At 41.3% G+C, this 20,822-nt stretch overlaps 1 protein-coding gene and 1 pseudogene across 2 annotated transcripts in view; one reads left to right on the forward strand and one right to left on the reverse strand.

The window, feature by feature from the left end:
- Csmd1 (CUB and Sushi multiple domains 1) overlaps positions 1 to 20,822 on the forward strand; it is a 1,611,441-nt gene that overhangs the window by 951,191 nt on the left and 639,428 nt on the right. The window lies entirely within an intron of this gene.
- On the reverse strand, positions 19,584 to 20,457 carry LOC102921841 (cyclin-dependent kinase 4 pseudogene; annotated as a pseudogene).

The following is a 20,822-nucleotide window of genomic DNA, read 5'->3' on the forward strand; positions in this document are numbered from 1 at the left end:
CATCTATCTTCCTGTAGGAGCTCTGGAATTACAGGCACTCAACAGCACACCCTTGGCATTTATCTGTGTTCATGAGATTTGAACTCAGGTGTAGCTCGAGTTTTCCTGCCTTGCCCACAGTCAGAACAAATCTTTATCACCCGCCAGTCCCACAGCCGCTCAGACCCAACCAAGTAAACACAGGGACCTTATTTTGGTTACAAACTGCATGACCGTGGTAGACTTCCTGCTAACTGTTCTTATAGCTTAAATTAATCCATTTCCATAAATCTATACCTTGCCACATGGCTCATGGCTTACCAGCATCTTCACATGCGGCTTGTCATGGCAGCAGCTGGCAGTGACTCCCTCCGCCTTCCTGTTCTCTCAATTCTCCTCTCTGTTAGTCCTGCCTATACTTCCTGCCTGGCCACTGGCCAATCAGTGTTTTATTTATCGACCAATCAGAGCACACATTTGACATACAGACCATCCCACAGCACTCAGGTTCTCTTCTGTGGCAAATAGCTTTTACCCACTGAACAATCTCCCAGTGCTCAATATACATGTGTTTAATTAAATTTATAAGGGACAGTGCATAAATACATAGGTGTGCTTATTAATGAGTGGCAGGACATTTTCACAGGATTGTCAGTCATAATCATGTCAATTGTCATGTGCTTTCAATGAATATGTTTCTTTGAAAGCAAGCAAAAAAATAGAATTTCTAGTCCTTGTATGACATTTCCTGGGGACAAGTATGGGAATGATATTCCCCCAGCTAGGATACAAAGGGAACATAGGAACATGTCTACTCTGTTTTAGTGAATGGATGGGGTTACTTACAAGGGAGTTGGTGTCTCTCAACAGCTGTATCTCCAAAACTCCCACCCAGGCATGGGTGACAATTCATGAATGCTCATCCCCTGGAATCCCCAGCCATTCCAGCTGTCTACCTCCTAAGTACTTCAGCAGGCTCAGGACCATATGTGGCTGGGATCAGTGGCAAATCATAATGTTGGTTAGAGTATAAGCAAAATGGAGTATATGTCAAAGAGCAAAGTATCCTAAGAGTGCATGTATTCACCACCGGAAGTCCTCCCAATGAGGACAGGACTGAACAGTATTCCCCTTGACCTTATTGCCTACAGTGGCAAAAGGCAATCCCAACTAAGTCTCTCCAAAGGTAAGCCTAAATCTCCACTGTGTAGCCTGGATGAAAACTGTTGTTGAGACTGAGTTTTGTTCTACATGTGCTATCCCTTCAGCTTGGGGTTCCCCTTTCTGTCACTCAGTTTTCTAGGACAGAAAACTAAGGGTTGGAATATAAGTGCATTTTATTCCCAGAAAAAAAAATCCACTAGAATTTTAATATCTTACTAAAAGTAATTAACATCAATTAACAAAATAGATATAAAATAGAACACAGGACTAAGGCTGTAACTTAGCTGGTAGAGTGCTTGCCTGGCATACCCTGGTTCCATCCCCATCAGGACATAACCAGGTGTAGCCACTCATGTCTATAATCCCAGCACTCAGGAGGCAGAGGAGGGCAGTCCAGAAGTTCATCCTCTATTACATAGAGAGTTTGAGACTAACTTGAGCTAGAGACCCCTGTCTCACTTCAAAAAGAGAAAAAGAAAGAAAGAAAGAAAGAAAGAAAGAAAGAAAGACAGAAAGAGAGAAGAGAGAGAGAGAGAGAGAAAGAAAGAAAGAAAGAAAGAAAGAAAGAAAGAAAGAAAGAAAGAAAGAAAGAAAGAAAGAAAGAAAGAAAGAGGGGGGAGAGAGGGAGGGAGGGAGGGAGGGAGGGAGGGAGGGAGGGAGGGGGGAGGGAGGGAGGGAGGGAGAGAAAAAAGAAGAAAGGAAGGAAGGAAGGAAGGAAGGAAGGAAGGAAGGAAGGAAGGAAGGAAGGAAGGAAGGAAGGAAGGAAGGAAGAAAACCCAATGAGATGGCTCAGCAGGTAAAGGCACCTTCCACCAAGCCTGACTACCTGCCTTTTATCCCTAGGTGATTGACATGATAGAGGGGAAAAAAAGTCAAACTACACAAGGCTATGCTCCAACCTCCACATGTATGCTGTAGCATGCACAAACCCACATGCATGCACACATGCCCCCCATAGCTAAATACAATGTAATTTAACAAAAATGGAAAGTATTGTAAAGCATAGCTTCAACAAGAACAACTGACCACACTTCGGCTATGGTGTACTTGCTCTACCTGGATGCATACACATGGTGCTTGTTGATAAATGTGTGGTGCTGCACATAGGAATGACTATGTGTGTTTTGTGGACAGGTATGCTATTTCTTCCCTGAGTAACACATTCTTAACATTTCCTCATGAGTGTTTTGTGATTAAAACATAATGCCTATATAAATTATTCTTAAGGTTTATTTGTATTTATATACATGTATACATATGCACACACATGTAGATACCTGAGGAGGCCAGTAGAGGGTGCTGTATCTCTGGAAGCTGGAGTAACAGGCTCTTGTGAGTACCCTGTGTGGATGCTGGGAATTGAACTCTGGTCTTCTGCAAGGACAAGTCCTCTAACTGCTGAGCTACCTCTTCAGCCCGGAATTTCTTATCTTAAAACAAATTATAGGTTATTAAGCCATTCCTTAGTAATATTATTTTAGATGATATGAGCAGATTGACTGTAATCTCAGCCTGCATCAGGTCTCTGCTTCTCAATGTTTGTCCTCTCCAGGTCTTTCCTCTTGCTCTTTAATCTCTTCCATTCCTTCCTCAGGCAATTCTCCTTTCCCCCCTCTCTCTTCTTTTCTCTTCCATTGTCCATATTCTGTATCCCAATGCCTGAAAAGTCAACTCCACATATGAACATCTTTTGACCATGGAAGTGCCATGGAGGTGAAGAGAAGCACAGAATGATGTAACGCAATCCAGCAGTGAGGTTGCTCACCTAAGTCCATGATAGCCTTGTATCTCAAAAATCCACACATCTCTAATAAGTACCAAAAAACTTTAGATGTCTTTTTCTTTGAGTATTCTGCAACACAGGCATTAAAAGATCTAGAATTACAAGAATCAAAGTAGCTAAAAGATACATTTATCTCAAAGAAAACAGCAAGGAGATGTAGCACTTGCTATTAATATTTAATTTTACCAAATGATTGACCTACTATTTGGGGGCTTATTATGTTTTTGTTGGGGTCTTAAGACTTTTTGAGCCCGAAGTGTAATCATTTGTAATCCCACACCTTTGTATTAAGGCAGGAAATTTTGTTGTTTTTCTATGTACTCCTTGGTGATTACAAAAATAATTGATATCTGACAGAGAAAGAAACAAGGTAAATGTTAATGAGAAAGAGAGAAACTTTCTCTGAGAGTAAGTTAATAAGTAAGGAATGAGTCAACAAATTCAATTTTCTTGCTTTTTCTGTTACAACCAGATGATTTGCTCATTGAGAGAAACTGGTCACCACAGTTCGAATAGACTGAAGAACAATTTATTAGCCTGCCTGAAACAATCTGTCAACTACCGGTCCAGTGTTGAGCAGGCCCCTGCCACCTACAGCTTTTTTCCAAATGATTCATGTGGTTTGTACTCACAATCCCATTTCAGAGAGATACTGGCCAAGGCTTTTGAGGCTGGATACCTGCCTCCTGCCAGGCACAGTGACATCTGCCCAAGACCATGGCCTGTGGTGGCCTGTAGTGGCTTCCTTTTTTTTTTTTTTTTTTTTTTTTTTTTGGTTTTTCAAGACAGGGTTTCTCTGTGTAGCTTTGCGCCTTTCCTGGGACTCACTTGGTAGCCCAGGCTGGCCTCGAACTCACAGAGATTCGCCTGCCTCTGCCTCCCGAGTGCTGGGATTAAAGGCGTGCGCCACCACCGCCCGGCCAATGGCTTCCTTTTTAATAATTACCCTCTCTTTGCTCTAGTTTCTCCATGTTTCCTTCCAGAAAGATTAACTAAGAATGGGCACTAAAGCAGTAGTTGAGAAATGTCACAGAACATAACCAAAGTCCACCCCTGACTGCATGCTGTTTGCATTTCAGCAGGAGGAGACAGGGAAAGGTGGCTTTTTAGTAGGAGCTATGCAGCATCTCATGATGTAGTCTGAACATGAGGGAAAGATGACAGGCTTGGAAGATCACAAAGACAAGTGCTCAGAGGACAGAGCCAAAAGAGCCTGGACCACCAGCCAGCCAGCCAGGAAAACCAAGGTGTGGTCTTCTGTCACTGCTGGTTGGCAAAGAGTGATGAGATCAAAGAGAAAGGCGTTGAATGGATTGAACAACAGGGGAGAGACTGTTGACCCTAGGGAGGATTGGAATGGTGCGGGGAATGAACACATGAAATGTGGGAGGGGTTTTCATTTGCAGGATGTGAATGAGTTCCTGTAATGTTCTGGTTGGTGAAAGCCCATAGAGTGTTTCCAGAAGGAGTTCAGAGGAAGGGGCAATGTTGTATTTAGCAAGAGACCTGGGTTAAAGGAAGATATTTTAGGATTATGGAGGTAGATAATTGAATGGTGAATTAATGACACAGGGAGGGGTACCTGTGCAATGTGCTAAGAAAGCACAGAGCAGGGACTAATCTGCACAGGTCTACACACTGTGAAGCAGATAGCCATCAGTCATTCCTCCATCCAGGGTACTCCCACCAGGGCCTTTAAGTCTTCTCTTTAAAACACCCTGAAATATATTTGCACAAAAATGTCAGAAAGCCTGAGCTGCCCCCTGGGTTCCCTCTGTGAATTCTCTCAGTAGTACACAACTGGAGTCCCATTTAGCTGACAGGCATGTAGCATTTTACATTCCTGGGAGTCAGTTCTCTCTTCCCTTATGGTGTGTACCCATTTGCATCACGGATTTTCACTTATTCGTCTGCTTGCTTAGTTTAAGACCTCCAGCTCTAGTGGAAGACAATCTAGGACCTTGCCCAGATGGCTGTATGTGCTCCTTAAGGAAGAGCAGCCCCGATGCCTGTGACAGTGCCCTGGTGCCTGACCCTCCTATTAGCATAGCCCCAGTGCCTATGGAACCTCACTCCAACTGTCCTGTGTCTTTGAAGCCCTGTCACCTACCTCTGCTCTTAGGCTCTGCTTTCCTCTTCCCACCATTCTTCAGAAATTATTACCAGGATGGGGAGGGTGTTTCTTACCTCTTAAGAAACTTAAATTTATAAATCTAGATTTTTTTTTCTGTCCCTTAATTTAGTCCTCAGATAGAATAGTGTCCATTCATCTAGTAAATTCAATCTTCTCCACAGAAGGCCAAGAATGTCTGCCACTAAATCTGTCTCCATCTCTAGGAGAGGAATTCGTGTCAAGTTCTAGTGTTCTAATACTGGCTTGGTGGATGTTTGTGCAAATATATACTCTGCAAAGGCATGTACACACTTGTAAGTCTGTATTTGTGTATGTCTGTTCTGTACATCACTTCTTAGTGTTTTTAAACTGAAAAATGCATGCTTTATAAACATCATTTCAGGGGATGGCAGCTTTTCATTATATCACTGCTAATAAATGACTCCGTGGAGTTAGAGCTTGAATGACTGTAATTAGACACAGGTAGTTCAGGAGCTCTGGAAACAGCATCGGAATTTCAGACACCTGGTCACATATACATTACAAGTCACGTTATAAAAACTTGCAATAAACAGCATGCCTTTGAAGTTAAATTCTGTCTTTGTCTTCATGTTAAAATGATGGACACCTGACAATCAAAGTACACATGTACAAGGAAGGGTACACAACAAATAATTGAGCTAAGTAAATTCAGAGAGTAATTGCTTTAGATTTTATTATGTACTGAGAACTATATTAATCCCATCAATTAATCAAGTAAAAAATACAGAGAACTTTAAGTACTAAGAAAATAAAACAGCACCTAAATGTTAGGGGGAGAGAGAGAGAGAGAGAGAGAGAGAGAGAGAGAGAGAGAGAGAGAGAGAGAGAGAGAGAGAGAAACAGCAATCATGTTTGAAAAGAGTAGGGAAAGCCATTTCCTGGTTACTGCGTGTAATAAAGATTTCACTGAGTTTCTCTGTGCTACTGAAAGTGGAAACAGTGAGAGGCCACCCACACTATTTATGACATCTAGACTGAGCTGAGGGTTGGTGATAAGGAGGGTCAAGATTCTCATAGCCATTGGTTTTCTATAGTAGGAAACAGCACCTTGTCCTATAGTGAGCATAAGAAGAAATTCAGGATGATCTCTGATGGATACAGAGGAAAGGGAATAGCTATGATACTGTGATAAATTGGAGAGACCAGAAAAGAACACAGGGGCAGATGGTCCAGAAAAGCTTCCCACAGTAGCAGAAATACAACCAAGCAACAAAATAAATGATTGCATGTGTTTATTTTAACCCGAAAGAAACATACTCGGCCCCTTGTTCATGGAGGAAACAGATGCCATAGGAAAATGAAGCTGGCACCAGGAGCCTTGACTAGCACTAGGGGAGAGAGGGACTGGCAGCTGCTCCCAGAGCAGGAAGGTGATTTGGGAGTATTGATATGCAAATGAGTTTCCTCGTATCTCATAATGGAAAGGCAATAGGGTTCCAAGCCACATCATCCTTCCTGCATGGTTGCCTGACAGAGTGGGGTCTGCCTTCCCTGGGTTAGGAGTGGATAACACCAACAATGGTGTGGGGCCCTGCAGATTTTGGGGTTGAGGCCCACACACACATGGGTTTTTCTTGGGGTTTTAGAAGCTTCAAAATGTGACTTTCCTGGTTGGCGATCTTGTCTAAGAGCTGAATCCCATTTTGCTGACAGATTCGGGCCCACGGGTTCCAAAGGTTGCTTGTCGCACCTGGCTACAGCAGCTCTGCACATAGCCCTGTAGTCAAGGCCAGCACAAGAGAGCTACTCTTTCTCTGTTAGATCCAAGACCTTTTCAGAGTTCTCTTAGGAGTAGGTCAGGCTGCCCTGAACAAACTCCATTTGATTAACTTGAAGTCATCTTACCTTACCAGAGGTATCTGGTCCTTCCAAAGAAGTTTGGTGGGTTGACGTCATAACTGCTAATGTCTGGGAAAACTCTCTGTTAGTGTAATAATGCCCATGTCAGCAAGTGATAAGTTCTGATCCAAACCATCCACACAACCACTCCATGTAGCAAAAGCTGTCCTTTTCATTGCATGGGTGAACTAACAGAGAGGAAAGTGATCAGGTCACATGTCTGTCACCTGGCTGCCCAGCTAGGGCCTCTCTGGCGTTACATGTTCTAATGTACCATGTGGACTGTTCTCTTAACCATAGTGGTTTCTTTTTTTCAGGGAATCCCCTGTACCCCTCAGCTTGAATCACAAATAGCCTTTGTAAGCTGCCTTACAAAATTACACACTTGAAGCCTCCTTAACTTTTGACATAGGTACCCGATGTGCAAGTTATTTATTTTACTTAAATTTATAATTAATAGAAATTAAAACCAAGCATTCAGTGTTTCATTCTCAAACGCATACTAGAATGTCAACTAGAAATTCAGGATGTGTTATCCCTTAAGCCAGTTTTAACCTTTAAGAGGCGTTTTTCCACTCTAAAAGAAATCTGTTCTGGTTCTCCCAGAAGGCAGAGGCTGTTTTGCTCTGAAGCCACCGAGGTCACTCGACCTCATTGCCAGAGAAGATCTGTATTTCAGTCTGCTAGAAATAAAAATAGTGAGTCTCTCCTGTTTCTGCCAGTGATGAATGCAAACACACAGTCCCCATTGCTCACTGGCCGATACTCCCTGGGAGCCAGGAGTGCTCCTTGTGTGCCTTTAAAAATGACATTGGTCTCTAGTTATTACTTTCTTAAAAATCCAATTTTTCCCCTGTGACAATTCTGCTAAAAAAAATGATAAAGTAACAGTTGGTCCCATTGCCAAACAGATTGTACACTCACACTCATAAATCAGATCTCTGAGCCCCAACTGTGGATCATGGTGTAGAATTCTGAAATCATTCTTTTTTAATAATTTTGTTGCAGAGGGAAGTATATGTATATCTACCAAATGGAGCCTCTGGGACTCTGTGCAAGGATTTGTCATCCTCTTTTACGTAAGGGATGGGATCTGATCCTCCGAAGTCATTATTAATTTTCACTGATTCACTGAAAATCATCTGCCTGTCAGTCATGATAATAATCTCACATCAGATTGAGGCACCAGCGAGGCTCACTCATGAGCCCGCTTCCTAAAGAGAAGAACTAAAAATAGACTTTTCTTAAATTAACAGTGGTATTTTAAGTTTTCCACAGGATAGTTATTTTAATATAATGAACATGGTATTTAAATGGGCTACTAAGAACTGAATGTAGACTGACAGGTTTGAATTACACAGGACAGGAGTGCCTTTGCCATAACCCCCACAAAATGTGTTGAGTGCTGAGGGGCAGCTGAGCACCCCAGGATATTGTCAGAACTTCACAATGGATTCCATATAACCATGCTTGGATGCAACAGAAAGTGCTGCCTACTATATACTAAGTTCTGATGTTGCTAGTTTTTCCTCTTTTATGGGGCCTGCCACCCAGCTCCCAAATAAATCACACACAGGGGCTTATTCTTAATTATAAATGCCCGGCCTTAGCTTGGCTTGTTTCTTGTCAGCTTTTCTTAACTTTAAATTAACCTGTCTTTTGCTTCTGGGCTTTTACCTTTCTTTGTTTCTGTATATCTTTCTTTCTTACTCCATTGCTGGTTGCATAGCTGGTAGTTGCCCCCTGATGGATGTCTTTCTCCTCGGGATCCTGGCTCTCTTCCTCACAGATTTCTCCTTTTATATATTTTCTCTGCCTACAAGCCCTGCCTATTTCTCTCTCCTGCCTTGCTATTGGCCACTCAGTTCTTTATTAGACCATCAGGTGTTTTAGACAGGCACAGTAACACAACTTCACAGAGTTAAACAAATGCAACATAAACAAAAGTAACACACCTTAAAATAATATTCCCCCAAAAAGTTCCTCTACATCTGATGTCTAAACACTTGCTGTAGCTGTTATTGTTTCTCTTGTGTCATAACTGATGGCATCTGAGGCTGCCATAAAGTCATCTCGGTGTCTGTGGTTCCACAACTGCAGACTCTAACAATAATGGAAAAAAAACAAAAACAAAAAAAAACAAAACACTGCATCTGCTCAGAACACATGCCACAGTGTCTTGTTATTTTTCCCTAAACAATATAGAATGACAACTATTCACATAGTGTTCACATTATATACTCCATCTAGAGACCATTTGAGCACATGGACTGATAGACAGGCTGGATACAAGTACTTCTCATTTCATGGGAGGGACTTGAGTATCCCCAAGAGCTTTTGGCAAAGGTCCTAGAACTATCTGTTGTGGGTACCAGGGAATAAGTGACTATGTTGTAGAATATTATTTTAAGGTGTGTTACTTTTGTTTATGTTTTATTTGTTTAACTCTGTGAAGCTGTGTTACTGTGCCTGTCTAAAATCCCTGATGGTCTAATAAAGATCTGAACAGCCAATAGGGAGCCAGGAGAAAGGATAGGCATGGCTGGCAGGCAGAGAGAATAGATAGGAAGAAGAAAAGAAATGAAGGAGTGAAAAGAAGAGGTAGCTAGAGAAGGAGGAGAACACCAAGGGCCAGGCACCCAGCTACACAGCCAGCCATGGAGTAAGAGTAGGATTTACAGAAGTAAGAGAAGGGAAAAAGCCCAGAGGCAAAATGTAGACCCAATAATTTAAGTTAAAGAAAGCTGGCCAGCAACCAGCTAAGCTAAAGCTGGGCATTTATAATTAAGAATAAGCCTTTGTGTGTGATTGGGAGCTGGGTGGCAGGCCCCCACAAAAGAGCCAAAATATCAACAACAACAGTCATAGTCTCAAGCATTTTCCAAGATCAAGCACTTGGTGTCAGAGATTATACCGACCTGTCCTGCCCCATCATGGGCTCTTGTCAATAACTGTGACTCTTACTTCAAAGCTACATTCCATTATATTCCATGATAATTTTTAAGGAAATATTCAGTTGCTTAGCATTTTACTTGATGTGCTGGCATGCAAGTACCCTCATGATTCAGTTATTCTATAATTATCAAGAACTATCAGGTAAATGGTAATTTAATTTTTCATATAAATGTCACCTGTTTTTAATGGATTTCTTATACTAGTTTCATGCTCCATACACATAGGATCTGAGTGCCAATTGTCCTCTTTTTCTTTGACTGTCCCTCCTATGGATGTCCTTTATCATACACTGACTTTAAATTCTTGAGTCTCTTTACTTAGAATTGTACATAGTAGGTATAAAATAAATAGCAAATAAATGAAGGATTCAAAGGAGTTTTATCTTGTGAAGCAAACACCTGCAAACCAATAGGTCAATAGAAAGTAACAATAGTATAGTTAGGAGTGGTGCATTATGGGTTCTAGTGCTAATAGCAAAAGAGGGGTTTCTGGGGAGAACAGAAAGGGATGAATCACCTGATAGCTGATGGAGAGTAGAGACCCAGACTCCTGGATGTGTCACTGTACAAACTCTTTGGAAAAGGGAAAAGGTGAAGTTGCTAGATCACTGCAACATTCCTTATCTGTAAAACGTGAAGAACAAAGTTATTTTGAACACAGTTGAGAAAATCGAACTCAGCAAACTAATCAATGGAGTAGACACATGGGTGTGCTGCTCTGAGAAAACCTTTTAGGCATCTGAGAAATTTTACAATTTTACTTTGGATATAAAGTTTATGAAATGAATACTAACCATGTCCTGTTCTCATTTGTGGACATGGCCATTCACTGCCTAGGTTTTGAAGGTTCATATTTCACTTTTTAGAGGACTACTTTTGTTATGGGTCTGGGGTGGCTCTTACCATGACCATAAATAAATTTAATGAGAAGAGGTTTCTTATTTGGGTACTGGCATCCAATGTGGGACCAAGACTGCACCTGACTGTGCTCCCAAGGTGCAGCACCTAGCCATATCAGCCCAAGGCTTATGAAGGCAAACCCACAAGATTGCATGTATTTTATCTACTTGTAGGCAGGATCTAATTTTAACATACATGTCTTGCAGTTGTTCTGTATCGTTTTGAACAGAGTTAAGCCAATTTGATTACAAAAGCAGAAAGAGCAGTCAGTCTTATGAACTGCTGTCCCACCAGAACAGCAAATTTTACAAGATTAGTCAATTTAAGAATAGTCTTCAATGTCTGGGGAAAAAAAGGAAGTGGGCTGGTAGGGTACAGCCTGTAAGAGTCAGGGACATACATGTTGCCAGCATGTTTTGCTTTTTGGTCCCTCAAGCATAGTAAGTCTAAACTTTAAATGTAATGTTAACCATCACAGTTTGAGATCCTATATTAACTTCTGTATGTTTTCACAATTTGAAACTCAATACGTTTTCTTGCAAGGTATTGATTATTATCAAATTATCTTTAAAATCTGATGTAGTCTACATATGTTAGCAAGAATTGAAAACATTGGTATGATGTTTAAGTTCTTTGTGCTTCTAGGTAGAGGCATCTGCTCCAATTTCTTATAAGATTGAGATATAGTTTTGCCCTAGAAAGGAATTAAAAATAGTACTACATTACTTGGTCAGTGTTACTTGGTCAGTTTCTGTGAAGAAACACCATGTCCATGGCAATTGTTTTTTATTTATTTAATTTAATTTTTTTAGATTTATTTTTATTTTATATGCATTGGAGTCTCGCCTGGCTGTGTGTCTATGTAAGGTGTCAGACCCCTTGGAACTGGAGTTACAGACAATTGTGAGCTACAGTGTGGGTGCTGGGAATTGAACCTAAATCTACTGGAAGAGCAGACAGTGCTCTTAACTGTTGAGCCATCTCTCTAGCCTGACCACAGCAACTCTTACAAAGGAAAACATTTAATTGGGGCTGACTTAGAGTTTCAGAGGTTTAGTTCACTGTCATCATGGCAGGGAGGATGGCAGCATGCAGGCAAACATGATGTTGGAAAAGTAGCTGGGAGTTTCACATCCAGATCCACAGACAGCAGGAAAAGAGACTCTTTCAAAAAGCTTGGAATGGGCTTTTTCAAACCTCAAAGCACCCCCTTGCCCAGGGACAACACACTTCCTCTATCAAGGCCACACTTCCTAATCCTTTCAAATAGTGACACTCCCTAGTGATAAAGCATTCAAATCTGTGAACCTGTGGGGGTCATTCTTATTTAAACCATCATTTCTACATCCTGCTTTCTGTTTAATAATGTGTTCTAGACTTGACAGGAAAGTTGTACCCACAAAGTCTCAGCAATGTGGTCTTCTAAACAAGTCTTGCATAAGATGCCAGTTGACTTGTTGGTGTGGATCTGGAAATTTCACAAGGCCCCACCCCTAGATGAAGAGCTATAAAAATCACTGTCAGCTCTAAGTACGTGTCCCATATGAGCATCACTAATTGGAATCAGCAGGGCATTGTGTGTGTGTGTGTGTGTGTGTGTGTGTGTGTGTGTGTGTGTGTGTGTGTGTGATTAAAAAAGAGGTCATGAATTTGAGAGAGAGTAGGGGCCATGAAAGAAGTTTCAATTGGTGAGGGAGGGATGCAGATGATATAAATGCAGGACTCATGTATAAAGTTCTCAAAAAACTCGTACCAGTGAAAATTGGATGTGCAATAGTATCTTAAAACAGTGATGGTAAAATACAACACATGCTCAGCCAATTGTTTTAAGAATGAGTCAGCATTCTAGGTCATCATTTGGTCAAGAGCACTCAGTACAGAGGAGTCAGAGGAATCTCATAAGATTTGTAATTGATTCTTAGTGTCTAACAGAGACATTGAAAACCATTACTAACCACATATCATGGGCTTGGAGAATATGGCCCTAGAATCACACCATATAGAACCTTACAGAAAGCTTTGCTGGTCCGATAAGAGACGGTGTGTTGGTTTCTGCTGTACAACATCAGGCACCATCCCTAATCTGGGTAAATTAAATGGAGGGATTTTCAGCTGGGTATAAAAATAATGCTGCAAAATAAAATAGAAACAAATTCTTAAAAACATGCTCATGCATGCCCCTTTCACTAGATGAGTCAAAATAAATAAGAGAAGTCTTTTGGAAAAAGCTTCCCTTTGGCCAGTCTTTGCCAACCCAGGAACCAGGACCTGACTGAGGCTGTCCAGTTTAGGAAAAATCCTGCTTATCCACGGAAACCACAAAGTCAAGGTGGCAGCTGAAGACAGAGAATACTTCTGAGGACAGTTTATTTTCACCATTTTTTTCTCTCATTTTAGTACTACTTCAAAGTCAAATTTATGAGCTATTTAAAAATCTTAAAATATAGACCTTTCTAAAAAAGGGATTGAAATGTCACTGACATTCCACTATACTTGTTTCTGTTTTACATTGCACATACAGTCAAGGCCGTCTGGCTGCAGTGTTTTCTGTTTAGGCTGAGACAGGTCAAACTGTCCAAAAAAAAAAAAAAAAGCATAGTTCAATTCCTGATTCCACATTCCACAGTACAGATTGAACTGTAATTTACACATTAGTTGAAGAACTGAGGCCTTTATGATGCAAATGTCATACATACACAGACACACAGATATACAAATGCACAGAGGCATAAGTATACATACAAATATACACCACACACACATTTTAACCTAAACTAATAGGAGAAGTGCTTGTATTTTTGTCAAAATATATAAATACAGTTACTCTGTCAATTTGGTCACCAGTATAGTTTTTCATTCAATCTATCGTTTATTGAATAACTCTGTACTGAAAGTAATAGACATTCTTAGTATTAGAGAATATACAATTGACTTCCTTTGCTTATTCCCAGGCTGTTCTGTGTGAGTGCTTATGCATCATTGTGTTCCACAATATTTCTGTTGAAAGGCCAGTGAGATGCTCTTTGGCATTTTAATTGTCTCTTTAGCACAGCCCATCGGAAACATCTGCTTGACTGTTTGGCTAATATGTGCTGATTCCTGTTCTTCTGTTTTGTTTTGTTTTGTTTTAAGATGCAAACATACATTCACATTTAGTGACTTCATGAAGCCACCTTAATGGCTTAGGCATATTGAGAAAACAGTAAGAGGGAAGCAAGCTGTTCTCAGTATATCCTTTTAACCATTAAGAAGAAATGCATGAAATGAACACCTACAGAGAGCCAAAAGAGTAAAGACCTCAGGCAAGGTTAGCCATGAAATGGATCTCTCTTGGTGGTTCATTCCATTATTTAACTCCAAATGCCCAAGGCATAAATAGTTATCATGTTTGTTGGTGATGCCTCCAGCAAGACACAGAAACCTGGAGAACTACTCCCATCCTCCGAAACTTCAGAAAGTTTTAAGTACCTGCCTTTCTTTTGTTTTACCCACTGGACACAAAGCTGGCCACAAAATTTGGTTTAGATTCTCTTGGAACCAATTTAAAGATTCTTATAGATAGTAACATCTAAAAGAATATCATGGCTTCCAGACACTCTGTCTGTTCTTTATAGCAAGCCACACACAAAGGACAATAGAACAGGAGAAGACAATTATCCAGCACCATCTGTGTCACCAATAGGCTTTGGTCTCCCAGGTTACACCACATAAAATATTAAAGTTAAGCTCTCTGGCTTAATAATCGTTCCTGCCTTGTTTACTTGATATTATTAAAATTCAAATCTAGAACAAACCATTTATTCAGTATATATTTATTCAGTGACTTTTTGGTGCTGCTCAAGTTTTTAGGCTCTGAAGATCAAAATAGTAGTTTCTGTTCTCCAAGAAGCTGAGTTCTGAGAGAAGGTGAACAGCAAAAGACGCAGAAGAGATATGAATATTGTTGGTGGTCCTGCAGAGACTTGTAAATTATTTGTTTCTTAGTAATAGATTTAAATTGTAAGTCCAAGTCTCTCTCCTTCCCTCGAGGGTGTTAGGAAATGATGGTAGTTGGTATGCCTGTCTCTACCTCTAAGAACGTGGCAAGAGACATAGATCTCGGTCCCCTCCCTCACCACAGGTCACTAGGTCACCTATCAAAGTCCCCTCCCTCTACCTCATCAGAACTACTCATAGGAGCATTGTAGTAGGCCCCATGGGGCAGAAGCATTGATTTTGAACTAAATTTAAGTGAAAATGAATTTCTGTTGTTTAAGCCATTGGGTTGTATGTGTGTGCAGGGCTTGGGGGTGGGGAGTAAAGGGGGCCTCTGCAAGGCTCCATATTGCTCTTAATTCTGTGATGCAGTTACTGGTGTTCTCAGCATGTCCAATTCTAGAAACATGGAGCATGCTATAGCCATGTGTTTTCTCCAGTCCTGCCCAGCCCCCTGCAGTCCAGACAAATCTCTCTCATCCACAGTCCTGCAGCCACTTGACCCAAGTAAACACACAGAGGCTTATATTATTTACAAACTGTATGGTCTATGGCAGGCTTCTTGCTAGCTAGCTCTTGTAACTTAACCCATAACTATTAATCTGTGTATCACCACATATTCTGTGGCTTTACCTGCATCCCATTACATGTTGCTCCTTGGGCAGCTGGCTCGCATTTCTCTCTGCCTTTTTTCTACCTGTCTCTCTGCCTGGATTTTCCTCCTTCCTCTAAGCTGCCCTGCCATAGGCCAAAACAACTTTATTCATTAGCAAATGGGATCAACACATATTCACAGTATACGGAAAGACATCCTACAGCAGCATGCTGTATGTTCACAAAGTATAGAGAGTCCTCTGTTTACATTTATTTATTTATTTATTTATTTATTTTTATTTTTTTGGTTTTTAGAGACAGGGTTTCTCTGTGTAGCTTTGTGCCTTTCCTGGAACTCACTTGGTAGCCTAGGCTGGCCTCAAACTCACAGAGATCCACCTGCTTCTGCCTCCCAAGTGCTGAGATTAAAGGCATGCGCCACCACTGCCCGGCTTCTGTTTACTTTCTTATGGAAACAGTTTATTTATTTGTTCTTATAGTACACAATTTCATTGTATTTTTAACACCCAGCATAGCATAAATCTTAAATGGTCTTATTAATAAGAACAAACCCAGGGCCTGGTATTGGCGTGAATGCTGGAAGATCAAAGAAGCAGAACAAGCCACAGCTTCCTCACCTCACCAATTCCTCAGCTGATCTTGTTTCCTCAGACTAGAAGCCTCTGAGTCCTCATCCAGAATGAATCTCAGCTGAACTGCTGCTCAAAAGCCTAAAAGCTTAACCAGTCTCTAGTCCCTAGTCCTCAATCCTTATATACCTTTCTGCTTACTGCCATCACTTCCTGGGATTAAAGGTGTGTGTCACCATGCCTGGCTGTTTCTAGGGTGACTTTGAACTCACAGAGATCCAAATGGATCTCTGCCTCCAGAATGCTAGGATTAAAGGTGTGTGCCACCATTTTCTGACCTCTATGTCTATCTAGTGGCTCTTCTGTTCTCTGACCCCAGATAAGTATATTAGGATACATGATATATTGGGGAACACATTATCACCACAAACCAGTGCTCCCCCCTCCCCCCAAAAAAACCCCACAAAAACACTGTAGACTCTGGACTTCCAAACATTTTTCATTAACATTTCTCCAAATGAAATCATACTGGCAAGCTCAAAAGTTTTTAAATTAGTAGTCCTAACTATTGAAGCTCGGTGATCAGTCTGCAACAGGAACGATATGGAACTGTGTCAAGTTGAATTGATCAGGGTTCTCCAGAGAAGGAGGGCTGCCTAGAGTAGAATTGTGCGCAGACAGAGTGATTCCATGGGGATGGCTTGGGTATTGTGGAGACTTGCTAGAAACAAACCCTGGAGGTGGGCTGCCAACCAAAGGCTCAGGTGACATTTGCATTGTGAGTCCTAAGACGATTGCTGGAAGAATTTCTCTCTCTGGGGGTAGGACAGAATTTTTTTTTTTTTTAAATTCAGGTTATCAACTGATTGGATGTGAACCACCCCTACTAAGAAGGTAATATTACCTTTGCTCAAACTGTATTAACGCAATCTCATTCTCAAAAAAATTCCATCTAGAACACTGAACAAATATTGCAGCACTGTGGGCCTGGCCAGATTAACACATAAATCAGTTCTCATCTGTATATACAACAATCTGTGCAACTAAATGCAGCCTTCACGTGAATTTATGATAACAGTCATGGAGCAGACAAAGGAATCATCCACTCAGAAGTAAGGTGTCAAGCTAGAAAGAAAGATCCATAGGATTCAAAAAAAATAGTTATTTAGCCTAATCAAAGGTGATTATATTTTCTGTTTCACTTTGTCATGATATTTGCATGCCGAATGAAGACAATAAACTATTATGTCAGCAATGGGCTTTAATTTTTTCTAGAACTTCTAAAATTTAAACTTGCCCAAGGCAATTTTCAGTGTTTTTTCTTATCATAGCTGTTTTGTTAGTTTGTTTTTAGAGACAAAGTCTGATTAAGTAGCCCTGGCTGGTCTGGAACTCACTGTTAGCCTCCTGTCTCAAGCTTCCAACTGCTGGAATTACAGGCATACACCACCAGGCTCTGCTAAGCACCATCATATTGTGCAAACTAGTTAGAAAGCAAATAGCAGTCACTACTTCAATTCCAGCTCCATTCTGATAGTCCCAAATAAACCAAGCCTCAGAATACTGAAATAGTTGGGGTGGGGGAGGTATGCTGTCTTTGCCATTTTATTCCATTTACCTTCCCAGGGGCTAGTTGAAGAATGTCAAGTCCTGTAAACCTATGCAAAGATTGATAAGATAAAGCTTGCTCTCTGTCAGTACTTTTCTTCTTCCCACTTTTGGATATGTGAGTGCCCTGTCTTTCTTCCTTTGATTGAGAGAGTCTGGAATTCCAGACTGATTACCTTCTCACCTTTCCGTGCTCTGATTGTGATTTAACAGTTTCCTAGAGTAGCTTCACTCCTGTCAGTGAGACAAGCCACACCAGGCACTATTGTGACTTTGCTGCTCTTCCTCCAGCTTCCCCTCTCTACATGTTTCTTGCTACGCCTTTCTGTTTACTCCTGCCATGCTTGCTGATGCACAAGGCAGTGGTGACCATGTCACACTGTGCCCTGTAGTGCCTGGGACCCAAGACTGCCATTAGCAGCTAATTCCTACCTAAGGTAGGGACTCTGTCACTTTTTCCAAATCACAGTAGTTAATATGTGCACAGATAATTACTGTAATTAGCTAAGCAGGGCATCTGAAGGCCAAGAATCCAATAGGATTCCAAGACATGTAAACATAAAATTAAGAGATCAGTGAACTATGGATAAAGGACAAGAAGTCAGGAAGGGATGTGTAAGTGGGTTCTTGGAGGCACTGGAGAGAAAATTTTACATGATCAAAACACATTGTATATATGTATGAAATTATCAAATAATGAATTGAAAATCCAAGAACTATCAAGGAAAAGAATAAAGGGTTTAAACATGCACGCACACACACACACACACACACACACACACACACACACACACAAGTCTGCAGCAAGATCATGAGTGGCCTTGAAGCCACTAGGTGACTCTGGGTTTTATTTTGTTTGCTGTGGAAATAAAGGAACTTACATGAATAAGACAGAAGTCTAGGAAGAGAGTGAGAAGAAGAAGGAGAGAGTCATAAAGTCAAAGAAAACGAAGAAGATTTGAGAGAGATAGGCAAAAGAGCAAGTGTTGGGGGATATTAATACACTTCGTGATGGTGTATTGCTGTGATTGATACAATAAAATACTGAATGGCCAATAGGTAAGCAGGAGGTATAACAGGGCTTCGAGCAGAGAGAGAAAGGAGGAGAGGTAATCTAGGAACATAAGAGAGACTCAGGGAGACACAGATGAAGCAGGATGGGTGGTGTGTGACATTATGCAGATTAACGGAAATGACTTAATTTAAGCTATAAGAACTAGTTAAAAACAAGCCTAAGCTAAGGCTAAGCTTTCATAATTAATAAGTCTCCCTGTTGTTATTTGTGGGCTGGTGGCCCAAAGAAAAATATGACTACAAGCAACTACTAATAGCAACATCTATCAAATGGCAGTCATGAATAGCCGATAATAAATATCCCTGGGATTTGAACAATGGTGTATCCATTTGGCCAGTTTTCAAGTGGTAGGAAAATAAACAGCAAATCAAGTTAGAATGAAGCTCTTGAGAACAATACTCCCTAGAATCAAAGAGATCATGGTGGTTTCATTGCCTATGGAGGCTACATTTGAGAGAACAAAGACAGAGGTGATGAGTTGACAGGACTTTGTGGAAGGGTGAGGGCTGGGCTGACTGTGTGCTTCCGCCCTGACTACTTGGTCAAAGACAGGTCCTTGTGAGTATGTGTAAACTTTTCTCATGATCCACAGAAAATTCCAGACGCTCTAGGATTTCTATCTTGTCCATCATTTCAGACATTAATATTTGAAAGGTTACCTTGGGGCCCAACTGTGTTGCTGCTGTTGGTGGTGGTGGTCTTATTTCAGTGGCCTTATAAAAAGGGATCTCAGTATAAATCAGAGAGGGGAGAAGACAAGACACACTCAACCTTTAGAGTAGAGAAATGGGAGGGCAAGGGGGTAAGCCTTGTAAGGAGGAGTGGGGAATGCCATTTAAAGCTTAAAATACTCTCTGTGGAAAACTGGAGGAGTCGCCACAGCCTCAGAGGAAGCAGAGCTTGCCTTTTCAGTAACATTGTGTCCACTCAAGCATCTAGAAGAAGGGAAAGGCAGGCACTTTACTTCTCACTCTGGGTCATTTTCTTCAATGTGTAGATAAGTGCTGCGGGGCTCGGAAAGCAGATATTCGCTTCTGTGGGTTAAAAGTCAGCATTTCTAGCTGCTGCTGTGCTCCAGGCTCCTCCATCTTGGGCACCATTGACTGCATTGGTCAAGGCCCTCTGGGGGAAAGGCTTTTGGGGGTACAGGTATATCTTGAGGCCAGACATCTTCAATGAGATCAAAGATTTTGCCCACCTGGTCAGCTTCAGAGTTTCCAAGGAAGAGATGCTTTCTATGAAACATCTTTGCAAAGATACAACCAACACACCACATATCCACAGGTTTTGCATATGTCGATGGAGAAGAACTTCAGGAGCATGGTACCTTGACAGCCACAGGTGTGAGGGCCACCTGGTAGCTCTAGATTCTAGCTAGGCCAAAGTCAGCCAGATTGACTGCTCCATTACTTGTCACCAGAATGGCCTCTGGCTCCAGGTCTTGATGACTGATGCAATTTGCATGAAGCAAATTTACGCTGTTTAGAAATGATACATCAGGTCCTTGATGATCCCAAGCCTGGGGGTGCCTTGTCCAGGTATGCCCTTAGATCCTAGTCTATATGTTTAAATGCTAGGGTGACCTTAATGTCTAGGTCAGTTTAGGAACTAGCACAGATATCCATTAGCCAACCCACACTGGGATACTCAAAGGCCTCCAGCCTCCTCAGTTAGGCTACCTCATAAACTGTGCTGATGGGAAGGCTCCCTCCAGCTCCCCTTCTGTTAGGAACTCTCACACTCTTGAGGGTCACAAAGTGGCCACTGTAGAAATCTTGGGCCTTACATACCATTTCTTAGGTATTGACACCAATTTCAGCAACTAGTTGAGAGGTAGCCATCTTCAGATTATCAGAGGATAATTCCTGGGAAGCTGGATGCTATGAACCAGACCATAGACACAAATTGTTCTGTTTTTAAATGTCCCTATCTCTATAGCACTTTAAGTTTGTTTGTTTTTGTTTGTTTGTTTTTTGTTTTTTCTATTCAGCATCGAGTCTCAGGGAGACATCTCCTAAGGTAGAATGTCATTTAGGGACCTAGGCAGTCATTCCAGATCAGGGTGCATGCTGCTTCAATTTTTTCCACCCTCCAATGGCTTAATATAGCTCTAGCCTGGGGCCTGAAGAGAGATGAAGGATGGCTGCAATCTTCCTTTCTGCTTCTGTTGAAAAGACCCATCTATCCTTCCAAAGGCTTTATCTGA

Source organism: Peromyscus maniculatus, chromosome 17 (genome assembly GCF_049852395.1).
Source record: "Peromyscus maniculatus bairdii isolate BWxNUB_F1_BW_parent chromosome 17, HU_Pman_BW_mat_3.1, whole genome shotgun sequence".
NCBI classification, from domain to species: Eukaryota; Metazoa; Chordata; class Mammalia; order Rodentia; family Cricetidae; genus Peromyscus; species Peromyscus maniculatus.